Consider the following 24,559-nt stretch of genomic DNA (forward strand, 5'->3'; position numbering starts at 1 on the left):
CTGAGGACCTTTGTAATTACCTGTTTCAGCTGGGGAGGGGACAGGAGGGGGGAGGGCATGGTGGATTCAGGACAAGAAATAAAAGAAGGGATTCCCAAGGTGTAAATCTAACATTGTGTTATATGGGTCTGAGCTGGCAGAAATTTTCAATATTGCACACAATATGAAAAACCTTTCTCATTAAACAGCACTGTGGCATTAGATCAAAGAATCAAGGGCCTCCTATTGAACTCCTTTAAATATTACAAACATAAGAGCAAGTCTGGCTGTGAATAAAATAGAAACAAAACCAAATTTCTTTGTCCACCCTCATCCTATAGCTGGCTAGAGAGAAACACTGCTTGAGAAATCTCTATTGCAAGTCAAATGGGAAGAATTCTGACTTCTCCCAAGGTATTTAACAAGGCAGAAATGAACACGGGTCTGGCCTTAGTGAACTCTTCGACAGGAAATTTTCAGTCAATATTACACCTTTAAAACTTTAAGCTCCTCTTTCAAAATGTATCACTCAACGGCACCATTTCAACTGCAAACCATCCAGGCACTATTTAATCCTCATCACCCTGTGAGCCAAACTTCCCAGGGAGATAGGAAGTTCTTCCTACACCCAGAGTTTCACTCCACTGAGTACTACTATGAGCAACTGATTTATTTGCTTCTTGGCTGGCTTGGATCTGATGGAAGAGCGAGACTAAAACTAACTCACAAATTTGTCATTGCCACATTCATCTGTTTGCTGGGAGACGCTAAATATGTTATGTCTCCAATTTTCACATACTTGAGCATAAGCTACACACAAATTCCCACCAACATATTTTATTTTACAGCAGTTGTAATGTAATAGTTGTTTCTACATCGTGTGTGTATGTACGTGTGTGTGTGTGTCCACACGCACCACCCCCCTCCCATAAATGAATCTTCAAAATGTATTAATCATGTCAGGGGGTTAAAAAGATACTAACAAAACCTGTCAGGAATTACACGCTATCACTGGGTGCTTTGGTGATCACGGGTTGTGTCTCATGTGGCAAATTTCAAGTTTATACAGTAGTTAAGACCATGGTCTATCCACACAAGCTTAAGCATAAAACAGTAACTGAAACAGAACACTTATACTCAACAACACACAGATATTTTCTCCCTTCTGCTCTACTTGCTAAAGCCTTCAAAGGTAATAGAGAATGAAAACATTACATTCCAGGTTTTTAAAGGTCTTGAAGTTAAAAAAAAAAAAAAAAGCTAGATTAAGTCTATAATTATTCATTTTACAATTCTAGATAGAGATTCAGTTTAAAAATATGACCAAAAAATAAGATAAACAGTCAAGCCATGCTTTTCTTGAAATTCAGTTCAATTTGAAATGAAGACTCCTCCCAAAGTTTTTCACAAAACAAGATGTATTTAACTTCTTTTCAAATGGAATATTAGTATCACAATGCTTTTGTTTCTTAAAAAGAAAAAAAGAAAAACTACCAATTTCCTCCTCCCACAGTACATGACATCTTCCCTAAAAATATCTTAAAATTTTAGAAGTTCAGGAAATACATTAACTGCCAATAACTGTGCAAGACTCCATTTACATAATGATTATACACTGTTATTTTTATATTCAACCTAAAATAGAGTTAACTATTACAAAATAATCTGGATCACAAAGACAAATAGAAGAACAGCCTATTTTTCTGTAGAGCATGTTTCTATACAGGATCCATAAAAACCCAATAAGAAGGTTTTCCTTCCCCCAGAATAGCCTTATTCTCTGAACTTCTCAATATATAAAAACTATAAAGACATTAGCTATTTTGGCCTACCAGTTAGTTAATATACACCCAGATACCTTAACAGGATTAAAAAGTATTTCATTCGGAAGGTATATGTGTAGACCCATAGGAATAAAAAGAAGTAATATGTACACACAAATGCATATCTCAGATGATCTACCATAGTGATCAGATGTTAACCTAGATAGAATTAAGGAGAAAAAAATTAAGACAAAGTAAGTGAGAAATTATAATCATTCTTGTTAACCATCTTATACATTTATATAGATATAGTTAAAAACCTATATGCCATTTCCCACATTAGAATGACTCAGTTACAACTGATCATCATGTTTGTCTACCAGGGATGGCTTTCTTTCAGGCTGTGGCTTTAATTCTGTAAGTTTAAAAGGAGAGAGAGGAAAAAAAAAAAAAAACCCACCACCCAAACATTGCTTAATGTAGCTAATCAAGCATTTTCAAAGTTAGACTGGGGATGAAATGTTAAGGCAGTATTTGATGTGATTTTAAAATGCTGCAGCAGAACAGTACTGCCACCTACTGCCAACTGTTTAACAGTGCCCATACAGTGGCCGTTTTCCCCAGAGCAGCCTCCCATTAAAGCTGACCCAACGAAGCTTTCAAAAGACACTTGATGCCGGGAGCCAAAAAGAAATCAGAAAAGTCAGATGGCTCACAGTTTTACCTCTAACTTTTAAAAAAATGTAACATCTTTTTCCTTTCGATGTATAAAGAGCTTTAATTCTTTAGGTTTAATACTCGAAATTTTAAAATCTACTGATCCACAGACTAACCTAATACCCAGTCAAGAAGACATCCATGCCTATATCCATGGAATGCTCCTGCTCCTACAGAGAATTCTTTTCAATACTTCAAAATATCATCTCTGTTACCCCTTATGCAGAAGTACATAGAACATATCTTCTAAAGAAAGCAGATCACGAACCAGCAAAAGCAAGCCTGGATACTGGCATTCCTATGTCAGTCATAAAAGTGTTCCATATTACCACTGAGGAATCATTCACTTTATTTGGGGTCACTGTGGGTCCAAGTCTGGCCCTGGATTCCTTGTGTACCCATAAAGCCACTCTGGGAGGGAGCATAGTGCACAAGTGCTGGTGCATGCTGAAATCCTAGGTGTGATTAACCTAAATCCAAACCTATGCATACCAGACAAGACTACAATAGCATCAGCGGCATGGAAGAGCCTTTGCACACCTTTTATAGTGCTCAAAAAGATACCTAGTAGATGCTTTATACAAAGCTATATCAATTTTTTAGTAATTTAAAGGGAGATGTCAAATGGGGAAATACACAATATGAAGATTATTGGAAGCAACTTGGACAGATGATATAACAAGTCAACAGGATGGCTGGTCTTCTATCAGTGTACAAGGATGCTGCATTCCATTAATGACTCCTAAAATACATACAATTATGGGCTGTAGATTTTCACATTCTAGAGAAAAACTGCTACTGCTGGATTTTTTTTTCCTTGTCTTTAAGACTGTAATCTGAAAACACAGATTACAGACACAAAACATGTAAATGACTGATTTTTAAAAGGATTTAGTCTCCACTAACATAGCCCTTTTAGGCCACATAATTGCAGAACTCCAAAGAGCCACAAAATAAACCAAAATCCCCAGACATAAAGAGATCCACTTATTAATTAAAAGCAGCTCTCTTGTGCTATTAAAATAAGGTTGGCCATGCATACTTTATTGCTGTCACAGTCTCAGATGAGGCAGTATTCAAAACACATGAAAGTAAAGTTGAATAGTTCTCTACGTAGGGAGTGGAGTTAAGTCATGTCTGCTTGCACAAAACTGTTTGCAAAGAAGCCATATATAGAGGATCAGAGTGGGGGGAGTAACTAAAACGCATCAAATCTCAGATTCAATGCTCCTCTTTGGTAGGGATGGTGCAGTGTACTACAGACAATACGAACTGAATCAGGAAGGCCTAAAACTTTTCCTGTTTTAAATACTGGAATCAGGAATGAAGACAATCACCACAAAACAGGGGAACTCTAATTTTTAAAATTACATATTAATTAAATACAAGTTTTGGGGGACTTCTTGTAAGTCTTGGTTTTGTTTTTAAACCTATACAGTTTAAATCATACTAATTATCTGTGGGGAAAAGGCAGTAGTCAGAGAAAGAAAAGAAAAGAAGAGAGAAAGGGAAAGAAAAGGGAAAGGTAGAAAAGCAAAAGAATGGAAAGAAGAGGAAAGGAAAGGGGGAAAAAAGAAAAAGAATGGTAATGGTAACTACTAACATTTCATAATGTGATTTTCAAGAATTTCTAAAATCACATTAGAACTATTACAGCCAAAAATTCATTCCTCCATACTGACTGTTTTTTTTCTAAACTATGGGTGACCATCTAACAAAATCAAAATCTTAACACAAAATTAATCCTTCCATATTTAACATTTCTTCACGAAGAGGATAATTTAACAGGTATCTTGGAGGAGTAACCTACTTTTCAATGGCTTCACTGAATGTCAGAGCATACCAAAATTATTTATGATCTTTAAAAGTATGGAAAGAAGAAACTTCTACAATAGATTATGAAAATAAAAACACTATCACCTTATTTAATGGGGTACTAATAACCATGTAACTACTTCAACTATAATGGTAACTGCCATTTAATTACAATGCCTAGTTGTTTATGCCTTGCAGATTATATGGTACTAAAGCAAGTTACCTGTTACCATATGTAAACATTTATGGTCAGCAGATGTGGAAAACAGTTTACCATAAAGGTCAAAATTGACTTAGAAATTGATCCAGCATATGAACATGATTTCTTTATCTTCCCCTATCCTTCATTTTGTTTGCTTTTGCAGTGGGTGAAAGAAGGAAAAATAGAGAGAAGCTTCTCCAAGAGATATACAGCTTTCTGGAGTCAACGGTTTATCTAAGTGGAATCTGGTACTGAAATTTATTCAGCTGGATTTCCCCCGGAGTGCGTCCTCACCGAACTTTCTGTTTGATATGCTTCATTACCTTGAAATTTTCTGGCATGGAATTCAGGTAATACTGGCCTTAAGTTAGAAGGCCGATTTTCTTGCTTGATTTTTTAATACAATCCTCAGTACCTTCACTTCATCCTTCATTTCAAGGTACCCTAGGTCCCAAGGACCTTAAACAGTGGATCCAGAACTGCATACGGGTTCCACTTTGCTACATGTTTGTTTACTAGTGTAATTAAATGGGGTTTACTCTGTAATTACCTAAAAGAGTGAACCCCACTTAATTTTGCCCTAAAATTAGCAATGGCCTCCAGCAAGAGATAAGAAACAACGCACACTCATATAATTTATTATTCTTTGTTTAGTTTGGGGAACTAACTAATGGTAGCCAATAAACCGTGCAGTCTGCCTGAAATACCCGTCCTGCTTTGGTGAGATCTGCAGTGCTAACTCCAGCCCCAGCACTAAGATAAGTCCTACGAGTGAAATCAGTAGACACGTGTCTCCTTTTTTCTTTAATTCTGAATAGAATTCCAGAATTTAGGGCAGTGAAATGCACTCTGCAGCCGCCCCCCAAAAATCTGACATTTTCTTCCTGCCGAAAGTCTCATTTCTTTCCCCAAATTGCTTCACTACATGGAAGGAAAGAATCTCTACCTTTTATCTTCATTTTTGTATCACAGTTTGGGCATATATGGGAATTTTGTATTCATTGTTTCTTTTGTTTAGTAACGTTAAGACCCAGAATACGCACCTCAAGAGTTTGGTACATTTCACATAGGTCAGAAGACAAGCGTTATGGAAATGAAATGATTTTATGATGCCTTTGCTTTAATGGGGGTTTTACACAGGGGCTTTCCTGGGAAGATGTCCAGGCAAACTGTATCCAAAGCCCAGAATGAAGGGAAAATTCACCTTGATGCAACAGAGCCGAAGAGGGATTTGCTGATTTGTCATTTTAAATGAAACACAAACTTCAATTCCAGCCCAGTTAAGAGAGCATTCCTTTGTCCTCTTAACAGATCTTTCTTTCCTTTTCTTTTTCTTTTCCTTCTTTCAAATCTTACAATTGAAAAACCACTCAAGTAAGAAGCTGACATGTGTGTACACACACCCTTTCATATAAATACATGTGCACATATATGCATACACATACGTATCTTCAAACTAGAGTTAATAAGAGTCCAGCTGGTTTAAGAAAAAATATATCCCAAACAACCCCACTCTTCTTAAGCATGAATTTCACACAAAGAACTAGATATAAACAAACCACATTTAATAAGAATAAATAAAGTATCTGTCAAGACCAAAGGAAAAAAGTCATGGGGGCTCAGAGAAGTAATTTTTATGTTATTTGACCAGAAACACACATATACATACACACACACTCACATCTCCTCAGTAAGGGTTTTCATTTAAAAGCTGGTAACAATTTTGAACAATCAAAATGCAGGAGACACTCAAGTGCCTTGGAAAATACTCCTCCTGTACCAAGTAAGTATGCACAGATCCTAAGAGCAAATTTTAAATACTAGAGAATGGGAAGTAAAAATGAGCCACGCTGAACTGAAAGATCAATCCTGAAAGGGTAAGTAAGCAAGTGCCTCCTTAACCCCAATGATTCTCACATTTCTGAGAGGTACAATTCAGTTACTCGAGCTGTTCTTGAGCAAAAATTCAACTTAAAGAGACAGCATAATTAAGTCAGCTTCTTGGCATTTTATTCAAAAAAGTGATACTGATTATTTTTACCCAAAAGATTTAGGAATAGAGTGTGGCAACCAAGTGGTACTATGCTTCCAAAAAAAAAAGCTCCACCAAACCCTCAACAACTGATGTTCAGCTTAGTAAATGGTTTGGCTAGGGCTCACCCCATAAAAAACCAAACATGCCCAAAACATCAAAAATATTTAACCCCCTATGGATACTATGGTGCTTCCCCTACAACGGTCATTACGACGTCCTAGGGGCTTCTCATCTAAGTTAACACTGACCCTGCTGGGCAGCAATAAGTCAAAGCTATGTTCGTCCTGCAAGCACATAAGATCATCCCCTTACATGGTATTAAAGTATTTGTAATGTTCAAAGGTAGAGAATGGAGGAGCGAGAAGGGCAGGATATGTATTCCTGCTGTCTCATTCCACTCACTGCTTCTCTTCCTTATCTTCCCAAAGAGAAGGAGCTTGGGGAAACTTTTCACCCACCCGTTCATAGTGGGATAAAACTGGAGGGCTCTAGTGAAAACTGGGGAAACCCTTCCCCATTCTTTTATCTCAAGCCTTGGCCTAGCTATACTTCACGAGAAGAAATGGGTCATTTGGGAGCCAAGTGGGGGCCTTGAAATGATCATGCATTATGTTATCAAATGACAGTGACTGTGCTGAGGTCAAAGTCCTCTATCTTCTTTGCTTAAGAACAATAAACCATCCTCTTGCTATCTTTAAAAACTATGTAATTTTTAAAATAAAATAGAAGTCATTTACAAAGTTTATATTCAAAACAGCTTGGTTAAAAAGAACCTGCAGAATATGTTTACATTAAGATTTATTACAGAAGTTAAAGGAGAATTGAAGTACTTAATGAACAGGTATTTTCAATCCTTCAATACCTTTCTTGAGGCACTTCTGAGTTCATATGCAGTAGGCCACGGTAGGCTAATTCATAATGCGATTCCAAAGCCTCTTAAATAGGTCAGTTTAGAGATATAAAAAGGTGTATAGGTTGATTGATAATCAATATCAATTGATAATAATTTATACGAACTTATTCAGACCACTAAGCATAGACTTCCACTGTATAGATTATTAGGGCTTTTGGGTATAAGCTTGCCAACGGTATTATCCAAATATGAAAATAGCAGACTCATTGCATTTTAAGGTCTCAAAATCAAAGTACCATAAAAACAAATCCAAACAGCATTTACCTGAAAACGTAACTATGTACAATTAATTAATGTAAATAAAGGAGCATAAAAATATCTGCCACACAGTCCTTTCAAAGAATTTATAATCTAATGAGGCAATAGATCTAAATTACCAACTTCACTAACAACAGGCAAAAGGAACCAAGTGCCAATACTGAGGGTAAGTGGCATTAAAAGTGCATGGAGGATGGAAGAGCTTCTCTGGACTTGAGAACTGGCAGCATCTCGGGAAGAGGTTACAGGAATGCCGTAGCATGGGAGCAGTGCACTGAATGCTGGGTGCATCTGGAGTAAATAGGAAAGTGTGAATACACATAGAAGACTAAAATTTCAGGACAGGGTCCAGAAACAGATGTGGCCAGAACTTAGACTGCGTTAGTATAAAAAGTGTGTGTGTGAGCGCGCGCAATGAAGGGACATGATGACCTTTCAGGTTGTAGGAGGTTAGGTCTCGGCAGAGTGGAGCTAGAGGATCACGAGGAGGCCAAGGTAACTGTCCAAGCCAGAAGAGATGCGGGCTGCACTCCAACAGTGGCCGTGGGAACACACTGCAGTCACCCTCCGCCACTGAAAGGACGTGCCATCTGATTGGATGGGGACACGAAGAGAGTTGAGACAAGGATGACAGGGAGATGGTGTGGAAACTTAATTGAGATGAGGCACAGAAAATGAAGTTGAAGGATGGAAGAACGAAAAGGAGTTTAATTTTGAAGAATATGAGCTGGAGGGGCCAACAAGACAGACGTGTAAACAGAGCCAGTGGGCGGAATGAGAGATTAATTTGTTGATTGAGTGATTGATTTCACATCTGCCACCATCCAAAAGTATGCCAAATGGCTCAAATACATAAACACAAACAATTATATGGAAAAATATAAATAGCTATAAATCAGCATCTGGGCTCAACAGTTAGAGATTGGATTGTGAAACTCAAGAGGGATCTAGGGACTGAAATTGAAAACTTGGACATCAGCAGTGTAAAAACGATAGTTGTCACCACCCCTTGAGAGTGGGAGTGGTGAGAGGGGGAGGGAGGGAATTTTTTTTTTTTTTAATTTTGTAGCACACTTTCACTGTGAATTTTTACCAACAAGCACACACTACTTTTTGCTATTTTTAAGTCGATATTTTTTAAAGGAAAAAAAAAGATTGAAGCCACAGGAACAGATGATATCACAGATTAACTCCTCAAATATTTAACAGACACTGTATACAAGGACTAGGTTAGGCACTGTGTAAAACACAAAGGTGATTCCCACCTGAGTCCTGTAGGAAAAGCACAGGTGTTGGAACCAAACAGGATTCAGACCCCTTCTCTCCCACTAATATTTATGTGGGCAAGTTTCTTAAATTCCCTTAAGTTTAGCTTTTCTCCTCTAAAATGGGACTTAACTACTTCACATGGTTGTCATAAAGATCCGAAAAGTTAATGTAGTTTAAGCACATAAAAGACAGCATTTGGCATACAATGGGTACTCAATTAAGATTCCCTTAGTTTTCAGCATTCTGCCAAGCTGGCAAAACAAAATTTAAAAGCCAGGTGGAAAAAAGCCTGAAAAGGCGTGGTCAGAGATACTCCAAGTGAAAAAAGATGGTACCATGTCATGGAGACCAAGGGAGAAAAGCTAAATTCCTTTATTCATCCATTCAACATAAACTGACTAACCATCCAAGATGTGCTGGAGTGGAGAACTATGTCCAACAAGGTGGTGAAGATGCCAAGAAGTAGATTCTCCGGCAACTAGGGAAGTGGTCCTTGCTGACTTGGGAAGTTTCCGTGGAAGAACATAAGACGCCACCTGGCCAGAGGGCTAAGGTGGTGAAGAATGAAGCAGGGAAAAGAATTAGGTCTCCTGAGAAATGTGTAACTAAGGGGATGAGAGGTCCTTGTGAAGATAAGGCTTCAGGGAAGTGAAGTGGGTCACAGGATAAAGGGAAGAGAGTCTATGGAAAGGGAGAGAGGAAGACAGGGAAGAGGGGGCAGGAGGCCCTGCAGGAGATGGATGGATGCCTAAGTAGAGAGGCTGGCCTTGGAAAAGAATAAGGAGGAAAGTGAGAATTGTGTAAACAAAATATGGATAAATGGTGAGGTGGAAAGGAGAGCTGAGGACATTCCATTTGCTCAACATCCTGCTCACTTAAAAATAAGGCAAGATTCCTATCAAAGTAAGGAAATGAATGGGAATGGGATCTCAGAAAGAAGGATCTAAAACTAACAGGACTTTCTCAGGACCACTGTGGTTCCAGCAGAGGCAGGTGGCATACATCTATACTAGAAGCATTGGGCCCAGAAATATCATTTCCTCCAGTGGCCTGGTAGGTAGAAATGGGAAGGGGTGGAGGTGGAAGAAGGCAGGGAGAGGACCGTGGAAACAGTGGGCAGAAAGAAGGTTAAAAGGGCAGGGATTCTACGGATGCCAGTCAACGAAGGACTCTGGAGGTCAAAGCCTGAGAACCAGCAAGAGAAGGAAGGGAGTGAGAGATGAGATGAAAATAAGTGGAAAATGGCCATCCACTGGATTTAGGAACAACAGGAAGTTCAGAGGGACTGAAGGATGTAGAAGGTGGAAGGACAGAAGGCTGCGACCAGGAGAGCCCAGTGTCTGAATCCTCAGACAGGCCATACACATGGCTGAAGCTGGCTGATTACGAGGAAAGGAGAAACCATCCTCCAGAATTCAAAGGCCAAGCATGAACCCGGAAGCCGAGGTAATCTATGACAGTGTCACCGGACCAACTAGGGCGAAAGGGGCAACCGTGAAACAAATCCAAAGGACGAGAAATAGAAATAAAATTTTCTGAATAGATTATTTCACAAGACAAGTAAAAAAGTTGCACTAGAGAAGACCTTGCTTTTTGTCTGTTTAGAAGGTTTTAAAAATCAACGTGAACAAAAATTTTCTAATTCAAATCAAAGTCTCATCAGGAAAAGCCATTCCGCCATTCACAGGCCTCCAACTGAAGAGAGACATCAAGGATCTTCTCCCCCGCCTATCAGACAACATGGCGAGTGCACTCACCACACCTGAGGCAAAGGACACTGGTTCTGTCAGCCCCGAGGCCAAGCAGTCGAGCTCATCTTCTCCCTGCGAGCACCGAGGAAGAAAGAGGACGCCTGCCGACAGCGAGGTCCTCGGCAAGCTAAGCGAAGGGCGCTCCCGCACGTCCGCCCACACCACGCAAGGGGCGTGACAAGCCAGAGCCAGGCTCCGCCCCTCCGCCCCTGCAAATCTACTGCCTCTGGGTGGGAGAGGGGGAGCTCAGTAGTAGAGCACGCGCTTAGCATGCAGGAGGTGCTAGGTTCAAGACCCAACACCTCCATTAAAAAAAAATAAATGAATAAATAAACCTAATTGCCTCCCCCAATTAAAAAAAAATTCAAATCTATTGTTGCTATGACTATGAACATCTTTTTGCAAATGAAAAAATGGAGGCTTCTGGGGCCAGATGACTTGCTCAAAGCCACTGAATCTTGGAGAGTTTAGCACTTTCCACTAAATCACACTGCTGGAGGTCACTTTGAAGACCCAGACCGGTGGGAAAGCTCAGTGGGGGCTCTGCCTTTCATGCCCACAGAAACAGGGGCCAGCAGAGGTCTGCCCTACCTTTTACACAGAGGATTTCATGGGCTATCCTCTGCCCAGGAAGCAAGGCGACAGAGAGGTCTGGATGTTCTGGGGTCACTGCCAAGGTCGCCAGGGCAGCTACTACCAGGCAATTTCAGCACCATCAACAAGTAGCCCTCAGGGATACGTCACTTCAGACAACTTCAATGCCTTACAGCACATGAGCCACTGTCAACGCGTTCACAATTAGTGACAGGACAGGAAAACTCTCAGTCAGCACAGAAATCTAGAAAAAGCTGTAGGTACAAAACAGTAGGTGGCCCCTGCATATACAGATGGAGGTAAGGTTTTCTTCAGAGTAACTCACTTTCTGAGAAGGGACCTGGAATAGCAGAAGCAGGAAATAAGAGGATAGGGAAGAAAAGCAGATCACAACATTATCTCAAGCAAGCAGAGACAAGACAGAGGTAGAGAGAAAAACTTGGAACCCTTCAGTCTACAGAGCCAGAGGACCCTGGGGACCCTACACAAGAATTAGAAGAAACAGAAAGCTTTTATCAGAGAGCTTTTTTTTTTTTAATTGAAGCAGAGTTGATTTTACAATGTTGTGCTAGTTTTTGTTGTACAGCAAAGTGATTCAGTGACATATATATATACATATATAGATTCTTTTTCATATTTTTTTATTATGGTTTATTACAGGACATTGATATAGTTCCCTGTGCTATACAGTAGGTCCTTATTGTTTATTTTATATATGGTAGTGTGTATCTGTTAATCCCAAACTGCTAAATTTTCCCTCCTCCACCTCCTTTTCCCTTTGGCAATCATAAGGTTTTTTTCTATGTCTTTGTTTCTGTTTTGTCAATAAATTCATTTGTATCATATTTTAGGTTTCACATATAAGTGATATCATATGATATTTGTCTTTCTCTGTTTGACTTCCTTCACTTAGTATGATAATGTCTAGGTCCATCCATGTTGCTGCAAATAACATTTTATTCTTTTTTATGCTGAGTAATATACGTGTGTGTGTGTGTGTGTGTGTACACGTACGTATGTCACACCATATCTTCTTTATCCAGTCGTCTGTCAGTGGACATTTAGGTTGCTTCCATGTCTTGGCTATCACAAATAGTGTTGCTATGAACATTGGGATGCATTAATCTTTTCGAATTAGAGTTTCCTCCAGGTATATGGCCAAGAGTGGAATTACTGGTTCGGTCATATGGCAACTCTATTTTAAGTTTTTAAAGGAACTTTTATACTATTTTCCATAGTGATCGCACCAATTTACGTTCCCACCAACAGTGTAGGAGAGTTCCCTTTTCTTTATACCCATCAGAGAGCTCATTTCTAAGGGCATCTAGTTCCAAACATACTCTGCTTCTAGCCTCTGCCTCATACGATCTCTGAACCCTATAAAAGGAAGGGCAAAAGCATCCATAGAAAGCCAGCCAGAGTTGACTAACCCTGGCAAACCATTCTGTGACAGGTCACATTGTGTAACAAAGCACAACATGACAAGGCTTCCCGAGACACCCATCGCTAATCTACAGAAGTGTTGGTCCAAAACTGTGACTAAATCACTAACTTCTGCATAAAGCATAGAGCAGAAAAGGTCCAATATTCAGAGCTGGCTCAGATCTCATCTTTTGTGAATAATGATATGGTGGACAGCCAGATTAAGGCACCAAGTGGAACAGCAAGAAAACAGGAGGACCAGTCCCTCCTCCTTTCTCCAGCACTGCAGTCTCCCCCTGAGCTCTAAGAGCTGTGATGCAGTAGCAGAAGCTACCAGGGGAGAAGCACAGTCCCATTTGGAAGGGCAGGAAGGCGCTGAGAGGTCAGAGCTTAGCAACTGCACAGCAGATGCACTGCTGATGCCCAGCGATGCTCCTCATGTTCAATGTCCCTGAACACCAAAGTGATGCTGCTACCGCCAAGACAACAAAAGACAAAGGCAATGAGGAGGATATAGAGTGTCACTCTCACCTCCTGCACTACTGTTTCTTGATGTTTCTATCAGGCTTTATAACAAAAACTTGTAGCTATCTGAAGAGGTCTAGCCTCTTCCCCAAGTAAGTCACTTATTTGTTTCTCCTCTTCCTCCCGTCCATGTAAACACCAACACAACTTCTCTTTAGTGTAAAGAAAAATATTCCCCGTAATGAATTTCTGGGATCAGGAAGAAAACATTGCTAGTCACGAATCCCATTTTAAGGATTCTAAGAACTCTTCAGTCAAGAGGTTTGTTTTCTTTATTCCCCAATCTCCTTTCAATGACCTGTGCATTTTAGAAAGGGGATGTTAAAATATTACTTTAAAAGCAGCAAACGTACCATCCCTAAAAAAAACTTGTTTACTGTTGGGAGAAGCATTTCCAGGTGTCTCTGAGGGGCTTTTTCCCACCCATGTTTGTGAGGAGGGAGGTATCTGTGACACTCTTGGAACCCAAGGGCCCCTCTTGTCACCTCGGTTATCAGTGGTTACGCACAGATTTTCTTACTCCTCACTGCTCTACCAAGTCATCTCAATTCACTGAATACTCCTCAAGTTTGGACAAGACTCCAGCCACAGTGATGGCTCCCTTAGACTGGCCTTTCTAGAAAAAAAAATCCTTGGGCAGCAGCAAAAACCTGTCATGGCAACTAAAGATCTCAAGTAACAACAGGATCTCTTTCCTATTCATAGGTTTGTCTTTCTTTTCTTTAGTACACATTTTCTTTTCTCTACCAACTACAATGTGCACCAAGAGAAGGTAATATCCCAAGTATCTGACTGAGTGTGCCTGCCCTCTGGTGGGTGGCAGGGAAAAGGACACCCTACAGGAGATCCCGTGGGCATGTTCAACAGAGCCTGGGACAATGAATTAAGAGATGATGGGAGAAAGGTCACAAATCAGAATTCCCTCTGTTGGGAACATATGAAGATCTGGTAGACAATGGGATGAAATATAATAAAAAAAATTAAAAAGTTACTGAGACAGTTTTAGAGACAGGCAGCAAGATCTTAGTTTGAGATATGCTGACCTGTGTCCCTCATGCTGAGTTATGAACTATTGAGACCAGGTGTCTATGTGTACCTATTAATATCCTAACTAATTAAGTTATAATCATAAGGGTAGGGGCAGGCACTGATTTTTTTTTAAGCTCCCAGGTGATTCTTGGGTGCAGCCAGGGTTCAGAACCACTGACCTAGAATGTGTCCATCAGAATCAGACTATCCTAAACCTACTGAATCAAAATCTTTGGAGGCAGGCCCTATCTCCTGCACTTGCCGATGCTTCCCAGGGAATTCTTAGCCACTCTACCCTGCAGAAACCACTTAATACAGAAACGGGTAGGGAACTCCTAGTGGTAGAAGCAAAAGATGCCTCTTTCATTTGTAACCCAGAAGCAACCTGGAAACTGAGCCGCTTCCTCTGAATGGGGTCAGGGTCACATCAAGAAGGGTCTCATGGAAAGAGCAGGCTTCAGAAAAAGCCAGACAAACCCAACTTACAACATGGCTGGCAGGAAAGGCCCCACCATGCCTACAGGGCTTTTGGAAGATTTTTTTTTCTAAGTGGGGAGCCTTCTTCAACCTACTCCCTCAGCCTTCTGTATCCTCACCCAATCTCCTTCCACCCCAAAAGAACCAGCAGCTGAGAAGAGGCACCTAGCAGTCTCTGTTTCATTGACTTACCCTTGGGAAATAATTATTCGGAAAACAGACCCTCCTTGGGGCAACCTGAGTTAGCCAAAATCTGTCTGCCCCACTCCCCTTCTCTCAAAACACAGACAAACACACATGCAAAGCAAACTAGGCCCCCTCCTTGGTGGAGTAACCTTTAAAAAGAACTCCTGAGACAGAGTGGGGTTTGGATTGGAAGTACAGAATTTCTAGGTCCAGACCAGTGGGTTTATTTTTTGCTTTGTTTTGTTTTATTTATTTTATTTGGGGGGGAGCAGATTGGGTTTGTTTGTTTTTTGATGGATTGAACCCAGGACCTTGTGCATACTAAGCATGCACTCTACCACTGAGCATACCTTCCCCAGGACCAGTGAGTTTAATTGCTTAATAAAAGACCCAAGGGGCCTGAATGGTGCTCATAAATCATTTATACTGTCCAGAAGAGTTCTAGGACCTTGTCCGAGCTTCTCCCCTTTGAAATATCCTGATGGTATTTGGCCAAGATTTATAAAAGCTTAGGTAAGTATTACTAAGTAGATGCCACACACCTTCTAAGTGGAATCTCACTTACGAGAGCTGAATAAATGGAAACAGTATGCATTAAAAACAAAAAAACATAAAAAACAAAAGAGCCTGCCTAACCACTGACAATCCTGCATGAATTATAGCATTATTTTAAATTCTCAACCCCATATTCCTACAAAACCAACTAAAGAGACGTGTCCACACTTGCTGAGAGCATACCTACCGTACCCTTTGCTACGCGTGCCCAAATGCTATTTTCCTTTGGTGGCAACCCTGAAGGAGGTACACTTACTGGTGAGGAACTGGGTTTCCCATGGGTTAGGCAACTTGTCCCAGATCCTGCAGCTCTCGGTGGTCGAAAGAGAAAACATCAGTCCATTCTCATCAGACCCCAGGGAACACTCCTCCACAGCACTCCCTCTGTGACAGGGTCTGGAGTGGCTCTGACCCTCGTCCTCACTCCCACCCCACCGTTCTCCCTCTCAGGCCAAGAAGTCCAGGGCAACCGTAAACCTGGGTTCATCAAGTCCCATACCTTCAGGGCAGGCCAAGAACACTCCATCTGTGAGGCAGAAACAACAGAGAGGAAAGGATCCGAGGGACCCACAAGGTCTGTGGTGAACAGGAGTGTGCAGGGCCCTCCTGAAGGCATCCAGACCGCACTTCCTAAAATTCACACTGCGCTGGCCAGCTAGGATTTCTGAGGCGGTGCTGTGTTTAAATCTTACAGAAAATAAAAGGAAAGGGGAACCGGAAGAGCACAAATCAGCAAGGAGGAGATACCCTGAATGACATTTCCCAACCATCTATTTGATACATGCATCCAGATGTCTAAATACCATCTCGTCAAATGCAGTGTGACTTTTTCCTGAAAAGTTACCTTTCCAACAAACATGTTTCCTTCTCTTGATGTTCCTATTTCTCTCAAAAAAGTCAGCTGGACTTGGAAAAGGTGTCATCTGAGCCCTTCCCTTCCTCTGTATACCACCAAGTCCTCCCTGTGACCCTGTCCCCTCCCTCGGCCCCTAGTCTGGGCTCTTACTCCCTGGTGCCTCTTATCTGTTTTCGTATGTACAGCATTTCCCCTTTTAATCCCAGTGAAATAAATACTTGAATGTGTAACGTCCTTTGCAGTTATAAATGTGCTTTTGGTACATTTTCTTATTTTAGTTTTATTTTGAAGAATACAAGAGCTTGGTGAAGTAGGCAAGGAAACACTATTTATACTTTACAAGAGATGAGAGAAAACACTCAAAGGGTCAAAGTGGCTCGGCCATTGCCACTAGGATCATTGTACCTAGATGGGCAGTGCATTTGTCTCTCCCTTCCTGTCCTCTCTCTCCCTTGTCTCCCCCAATGTCCAGAACTGTGTAAGCCAACTGCTCAGGGAACATTTCTGCCTAGATACCCCACAGACACATTAAACTCACCACGTCCAAAACTACAGGCATCCTTTCCTCTTCTTAACTTGTTCCTCTCCTAGGTTCCCCAGTTCAATGAGCAAGGTCACCCATGATCCACCTACTGCTCACACTAGAAACTTGAAGTCCCTGATTCTCACCCTCCCCTGCATACTCAGCCAGTCAACAGTGTCTGTCTCCGTGATGATGAAACCATTTCTTGAAACCAGCAGTTCCCCTCAATCCCACTGCCCATCATTGCTAGGTTGTCCAGTTGTCACTGACCTGCCTATTCTGTTCTGCTCTTTACCACATTTCCATATCTCCCCAAAACCCTCAGAATACAAACCAAGCTCCTGAGCAAGGCTGATAGAGCCCTTTCAGTCCTTGGGCCAGTGCCCCTGACACACCCAGCTCCGGCTCCTGTTATAAAACACCACAGACTGGGTGCTTTAAACAAGACATTTATTTCTCACAGCTCTAGAGGCTAGGAAGTTCAAAATCAGCCTTCAGTTAGGGTTTGGTTTCAGTGAGGGCTCTCTTGCTGGCTTGCAGTTACTGTGTGGCTCCACACGGCCATGTGCTCAGGGAGGGGGAGGGGGAGAACATGAGAGAGTCAGCTAGCTCTCTCCATCCTCTGGAGTCTTTTCTAAAGGGCACTAAAGGTATCAGATCAGGGGCTCACCCTTAGGACCTCATTTAACACTAATTACCTCCATATAGGCCCTATCTCCAAATACAGTCACATTCTGAGGTGCTGGGGTTTAGAACTCCAATGTATGACTTGGGAAGAGGACGTAATTCAGTCTGTAAAATCCCTCCCCAACCTCAAGGGAAGACTTGGCCCCTTGGCAGTCTACATTCCAACCACACTGACTACTCACTGTGCTCTCACCTCCATGCCTTTGCCCAGTTTACTCCCTCTAAGAGAACTCTCTCGTCTTCCTCCTCCTGTACCTTACTCCTATCCCATTTCTTTAAGCCTCAACCTACATAACTTTAGTTCCTCCAGAAAGTCGGCCGTGACCTGCAACCCCATTGTCCCTCTGGGATTAGAGGCCCCCCCACTGTGTGTTCCCTGAACACTGATGACGTGTGCCCTTACTTATCCATGAAGGCAGGTACTAGGGCTGTCTCATTCATTGTTGGATCTGCAACATACAGCAGACAGTACACCTTCAATAGACATCATTGTCCAATGCCATTCTCAGGGAGGGAGGGAGGGAGACATGGAGGAGAAGAGGGGCTGGAGTAAGCGTAACTCCTTACTGTCTACAGAAGAAAGTCCAGTCCTTAGCTTGGCATTAGAATCCACCCTCTACTGGGCCTCAAGACTCTGATATTCATAATTTAAGGCCTGCATAGGAAAAGCAGGGCCCTATAGTGCCTCTGGGGGTAAAAACACAAGAGCCAATGGGCAGAAGTGGGAGAGAAACAGGATTGGTGTGGAAAGAGAGGAGTGTTTCATGAAGACTACAAAACAGAGGCTCAGGATTTGTGTTAAAGTATCTCGAAGGTCCACTCCACCTTCAAGACATTCTTTTCTACACTGATTTCCTCTGTTCCCACAGGAACCAACAACTACAGTCCATTCTCAGATCCCTGTTCAGTTCCCTCTGCTCACACACTGTCCTTGTCTGCAGTGGCCTGCACAACGCTCAGCCCTGCTCTTTACTAGGACAGCTGTTTTCAATGTCCCTGGACTCTGCGGGTCCCCAAGACCCTTTCAGAGGATCTGTAAGGTCAAAGCTATTTTCCTAATAATGCTATTATGAAATATTACTTTCATAATACTACGAAGATGTTATTTACCTCTTGCACTGTGTTAACATTTGCACTGACAGTGCAAAATCAAGAGTGGGTAAAACTGCTGGCCTCTTAGCACAAATTATGGTGGTGGCACCAAACTCTAGGGCAGCAGTTATATTTTTCACTGCCAGGCACTGGTAAATGGAGTGTCAGTTTCACTTACAAACACCCTTGATGGTTCAGTAAACATTATTGATTTTATTAAATTCATTGGTCTATCCTGGATTTTCAAAGAATTTTTTTACCCACACACGAGTTCTTTTTACTATTAGATTTTATTATTATTACATGTATTATCTTTATTATGACTTTTCTTTTTGTTATTCTGTGATGAAATAATACACATAGAGAATTTTTGTTGTCTATCAAAGTATAAGGGTGGAAGCAAGGAAAGTTACTTATGAACTGAACTAGCTTTTTTCTTTCATGGGATCCCATTTTTACTTGGAAAAAAAATCACTACAATTACTCAAACTTGCACATTTCATAAACATTTTCTCAAAAATAAACAAAGTGAGCCTGTCAATTTAAGGAAAACAACTGTTAGTATTTGCTGTCGGTGATAAAAGTTAAGCTTTCAAATGAAAATTAAATTTTTGGAAAACCTGTATCTGCCACCATGATAAATTCCCAATACTGTAACCCTTTCCTGATGAGATTAGTAGTGATATTAACAAATGTGATTTTTCTTATAGCACGTCGACATTTGGGAGATCTACCTAACTTGATGAACCAAAATCATGCATGGGTAAGAGATCCTTTCAAATTCCAAGATTAATAGTCAATTGATTTTTAACTCAATAGACTAGAGTAAGTTCACTGATTGGTTTCAGGTTCCACATTGCAATTAACCCTTAATAAACTACCATTTAAGAGTTTGAGAGCAGAATCACAGAAGAATACCCACAATTATTAGAAAAAGTATCAAAATACTCCTCCCTATTCTAACTTCATGTCTGCATGAGCCTCAATTTTTTCTCTATATACTTTAACCAAAGCCACCTAGTGCAACAGATTAAATGCAGAGCAGACATGAGAGTCTAGCTGTCTCTATTAAGCCAGACATTAAAGAGATCTGCAAAAATTTAAAATAATATCACTCCTCTCACTAATTTTTTTGTTTTGGAAGATAGTTATTTTTATTTAAAAAATGTTATTCACATAAATAATTTATTACTGTTACTTTAATACAAATTAGTAAATAAATATTCTCAAAGTCTCTATTTGCTAATCTATTAAATATTGATAGCTATAACCCAAGTAAACAAAGATTTTTAGGGACTTTAATCATTCTTAGCAGTATGAAGAAATGGATCCTGAGATCAAAAAGTTTGAGAAACACTGTATTACCCTATTCAGCTTGACTGTTCTTTCAATGCCACATCAGGTCCTACGTTGTCCATGAAGCTTTCCTAACCTTCGCTATATGACAGTGCACCCTCCTGGTGGCCTACTATAGCATTCACTGCCAAGGCCACTAACTTAATAATCATATGGTTGCTTTATATTAATAAGTTACATTTTTATATGATAGCTTCCTACTGTCTATGTTTAAGAATTTCAGGGAATTTGCTTTCTGATAGTTGTTAATACAGCTTGCTCCATGAAACTGAAAACACAATTACAGTCGACAAAGTTCTGTCAAAAAAGAGTAAAATGCACCCTCTAGTGGACATGTAAGCTCATAGACCACTAAACGACTTGTACTTCAAAAAGTTCGGGCCTCACCCCAGAACATTCAGATAATGAAATACTAACATAAAAGCATATGAAAATTATTAACTTGCATTTTTTGATGGCATGTTTTAAAAAGAACTAAGAAAATGTGAAACTATATCTGGTTTGGACTTAACTAAATGTAAATGTGAATCTGAGGTCACATTTCAACATGCTTGTCAAAAAATAACCTTTCTTAAATTCTTTTGAGTTAATTATAAACTAGCTATTCAAAATAATCTGTTTAAATTATGTATTATTTATTAAGTAATAATGACTTTAAATACTTAGAAATATTTATTTAACATGGATGGATAACGCCGGGATTACTACTATTAGTTCAATCTCCAGATATTAAAACTGCTCTCAACTCACAACCTCAACATTCCAATGACCTGTTAAAAATATTTTGAAAAGGGCTCTTTGAAGGATGCAAACCAAAATTAAGGGTCTATCTTTCCTTAAGTTTGCATGTTAATGTTAAAAAAAAATTCAATTCTTTGCATCTTTCTTTGAAAATAAGAGTGAAAATGTGCACACTTTTCTTTATACAGTTAAAAATAATGTAATGTAATGACATGGAACAATGTCTAAAATATACAGTTAAGTTAAAAAAAGTTACAGAATGGATGGTATGATCTAATTAATGTTCTTGAAATGTACACTTGTGTACTCATGTTTCAGCACAGATAGATGTTAACAGTTCACTAAACTATTTCTGAGAAGGAATATCCATTAACAGGAAAAGTAACAGGAGAACTTTTTACTATACTTCTAAACTGTTTAAGTGCTATGAGCATTTTTAATTCAAAATAATCAAATAGGGAACTTTTAGTACATTACAGGCATTAATAACTGATTCAAAGCATCTCATGAAATGGTACTAATTAGTTATTTCATCAACTAGGGTATGAGAAGGTTTAAGTAATAATGAGAAACTTGATCTTGCTGTTTGGCTTTTAAATCATGAGACTAGTATTCGGAAAAAGATTTTTATAATTGCCTTTATCAATAAATGATGTCTGATTCCTGGGATGATGACACAAGCTGTGGCTGTATAAACAATCCTCTCCGCCACCTTTCAGTTTAAAACTCTGGCAAGGACAGTTACTCCTTTTCAATTGATATCATCTGAACAGATGATCATACTGTTCCTTTTTTAAGTCTCAAATTCTATGATCCACGAAGCAATGAGATACCATCATGGGTCATGAAATCTTTCTAGCTTTGAGTTTTTACAGTTAGTCTCAGCCATAGCAGCCTGGTAAGTACAGTCCTTTAATGAATAATAAATTGGCATCATTCATCTCAACTGACATTAGTAAAGCTGATTGAAAACCAAAAAAAAATCAATGGTATTACCAAACCACAGCCACTAAAGAGTATACTTTACCCATTAGAATCTCAGCATCAGGTACAAAAAGAAAATGATGTATTTGCTCCAGCAGCCCTTTTTATCCAAAAACACAGTTATCTCCAAGTCAACAACTTAGACAGATGGAACAGACTGACCAAGAATAAATTTCTATTGTCATCACTTAAATGAAATTCTACTGAGCCTTTTATAATGTGTCAGTGTCTCACTCTCTAATCACATATTGTCCACTGGATATAACTGTTTAAACAAAACCCCTCTCTTTCTCAAATTCATTAAAACTCTCTAATCTCTTATTTTGTAAACTTACTCCAATTATTATTTATGTTCAGATATTTGTCTCATTTTACTAAAATCTTCTGCCTGTGCTCAAAGAAATACAACCTCCTGTTAGTCAACTAAACTGCCTCAAACACATTTAAATATTGTGGTTTTTTGAGCACAGGCAGAGCAAGTTTAAAACATAGTGAGGATAAGTCAGTATGAACCAGGATTCAATTTTCAATCTGCCCAAATTGTGTTATATGGGCAATTGCTCATTTATGAGGCTTGGCCTGGTTCACGGTGATAGAAACATGAGTGCCCCATGTGTCAGGCCCCGAGGTAAAGGAAAATACACATTTTTCAACAGTCAGCCTAAGACACATCCTTATTACTTTTAATATTACCTCTCAGCCTCTCAAATCTGAGATGAAAGAATGTCTCTCTAGGAGTTTTACCTTGCTGGCAGGCCTTTTTAAAATCATGGTAACAATGCTGTATTACATATTTGAAAGTTGCTAAGAGAGTAGATCTCAAATGTTTTTACCCCCCAGCCCCCACACTCCACAAATTGTAATTATGTGAGGTGATAGATGGGCTAACTCAGCTTATTGTGGTAATCATTTCACATATCTAAACATGTACCAAATCATCACGTTGTACACTTTAAACTTACACAATAGTATACGCCAACTATATCTCAATGAGGCTGAAAAGTGTATATATAAAAACATGGAAATAAATTATATGAAATTTAACTAAAATAAGAATAAAGGGCTACAAGTAAGATGGCAAGGTCAGAACAGTCTTACAAATGTGCTATGCAAGAAAATGGCCAAAAGGCCCCCAAAAGCAGCAAGAAGGGCAAGAGGACGTGTGTGAAGAAATACATACTTCATCAGAACTACAACTAAGGGTGGAGGATCAACCAAAAAACCCTGGTAGCTGACACAAGTTACCTTTCCCAAGAGTGGTATCTGTGGGAAGCACAGGGAATTTCATCTCTTCCCCCACTCCCCATAAAAATGCAGCACGATCGTGGAAGTCTCCTCCACTTGAAGCCCATTCCTAACAACCACAGAGCAATAGCGTTCTGTTGAAATTTTAAGACTGGAGTCTAAAAAGTGGGGCCACAGTTAACTAGTTTCCTCTGAAAGCTTTTAAGGTAAGACTGTGGAGGTATGCCCAGGAAACACCTCTATCCCAGTCAAAAAAAATCTTTTATTACAAGCAGCATCTAGTGTTTTTTGAGAGCAGAGGCAGGCAAGTTTACACTTCACTTCACTTTCAGAAATCCCTTAAGCTAAGAAGTGCCCCACCAGAGTATGCTGAACCCTAGGATCTTCCTTACTAATAAAATTTAACTAGACACCACACGCCCACTTAACTAGAGAATGCAGTTTCCAGCCTCCCTTGCAGCCAAATGTGGCCATGTGACACCACTGGACTGGAAATGGAAGTGACGTGTGTGACTCCAGAACACTTGCATAACTGCCTCCTTTCCTACTCTACCAACTCTCCCTATCAGCAGAGAAGTATCCTACGATATTAGAACAGTCTGCAATTATCAGAACTCAACCAGGGTGCTGATAGGTCATGATTAGCTGGATGGATCAATATGAACAGAAAAACAAGGGGAGAAAAAACATCTAAGTATATATGCAAACTGATTATGATGCAGGAACATTGCTGTAAAATTAACATTATGCCAATTGAGAATAGAATGACAAGATTAATAAAGTTTCTCTGTATACACAAAACTTTAAATAATACAATTCTCAAAAATAAAAATTCATCAAGAATATTACAATTGAAAACCTGGCATACCAAATGGAAACCATGTTTTAAGACCATTGCCATCTGAGGGTATCACATTAGCTGATTAAGACAAATGGAGGTGATCCTTGCAGGATATCTTGAGTGTGCCAAGTCTTCAAAAATATATTTGAATCAAAAACTGCCACTGGTCCATCTACAGGAAACTAACAGTGGGAAACAGATGGGTTATTCAGCAAATGGGGCAAAGCAACTGATTAACCAAGAGGGAAAAAAAGTTGCATCCCTGCCTCACAGCTTACTCTGAAAGAAATTCCAACTGGATTCAAATTTTAAACGTAAAAAATAAAACCACAAGAGTACCACAGGATGATGATGATGATGATGATGATGATGATAATATCATCATTTTTATATCCTTAGGGGTGTGGAAAAGACTTCAAAGAAGAAAGGAAAGTATCCGGCCATTCTTTCCACATTACTAACTCCCAACATCCTTCCTGTCGTTTTGGTTATCCCACCTGTAAGGTTAACAAAGTTGAAAACCAAAATGGGAATGCAGGAAGAAGAAGCAACCTGGTCATTGCATCTTTCCTGACCAAGGGTGAGCCCAGATTCAGGGCTAAGTGGCTCTTTTTGCCCTGGAAGCACTGCAAGTGACCACTTTCCCAGTGCTCAGCACTGCCAGCTCCAAATCCTGACCCTGAAATACTTTTAACGCCAACCCTGGCCCTAAAAGAAGAAACAGCAACAATAAAACAGACAAAA

At 39.9% G+C, this 24,559-nt stretch overlaps 1 protein-coding gene and 1 long non-coding RNA gene across 2 annotated transcripts in view; both read right to left on the reverse strand.

The window, feature by feature from the left end:
* Positions 1 to 24,559, reverse strand: part of ARL15 (ADP ribosylation factor like GTPase 15) — a 372,954-nt gene that overhangs the window by 279,399 nt on the left and 68,996 nt on the right. The gene's annotated exons all lie outside the window — the stretch shown is intronic.
* Positions 4,438 to 16,216, reverse strand: LOC116661002. The gene is made up of 3 exons (XR_004316747.1): positions 16,206 to 16,216; positions 5,786 to 5,789; positions 4,438 to 4,837 (listed from the first exon to the last, which is right to left on the reverse strand). It is a non-coding gene; the product is annotated as an uncharacterized LOC116661002 (long non-coding RNA).

Source organism: Camelus ferus, chromosome 3, assembly GCF_009834535.1.
Source record: "Camelus ferus isolate YT-003-E chromosome 3, BCGSAC_Cfer_1.0, whole genome shotgun sequence".
Lineage (NCBI taxonomy): Eukaryota > Metazoa > Chordata > Mammalia > Artiodactyla > Camelidae > Camelus > Camelus ferus.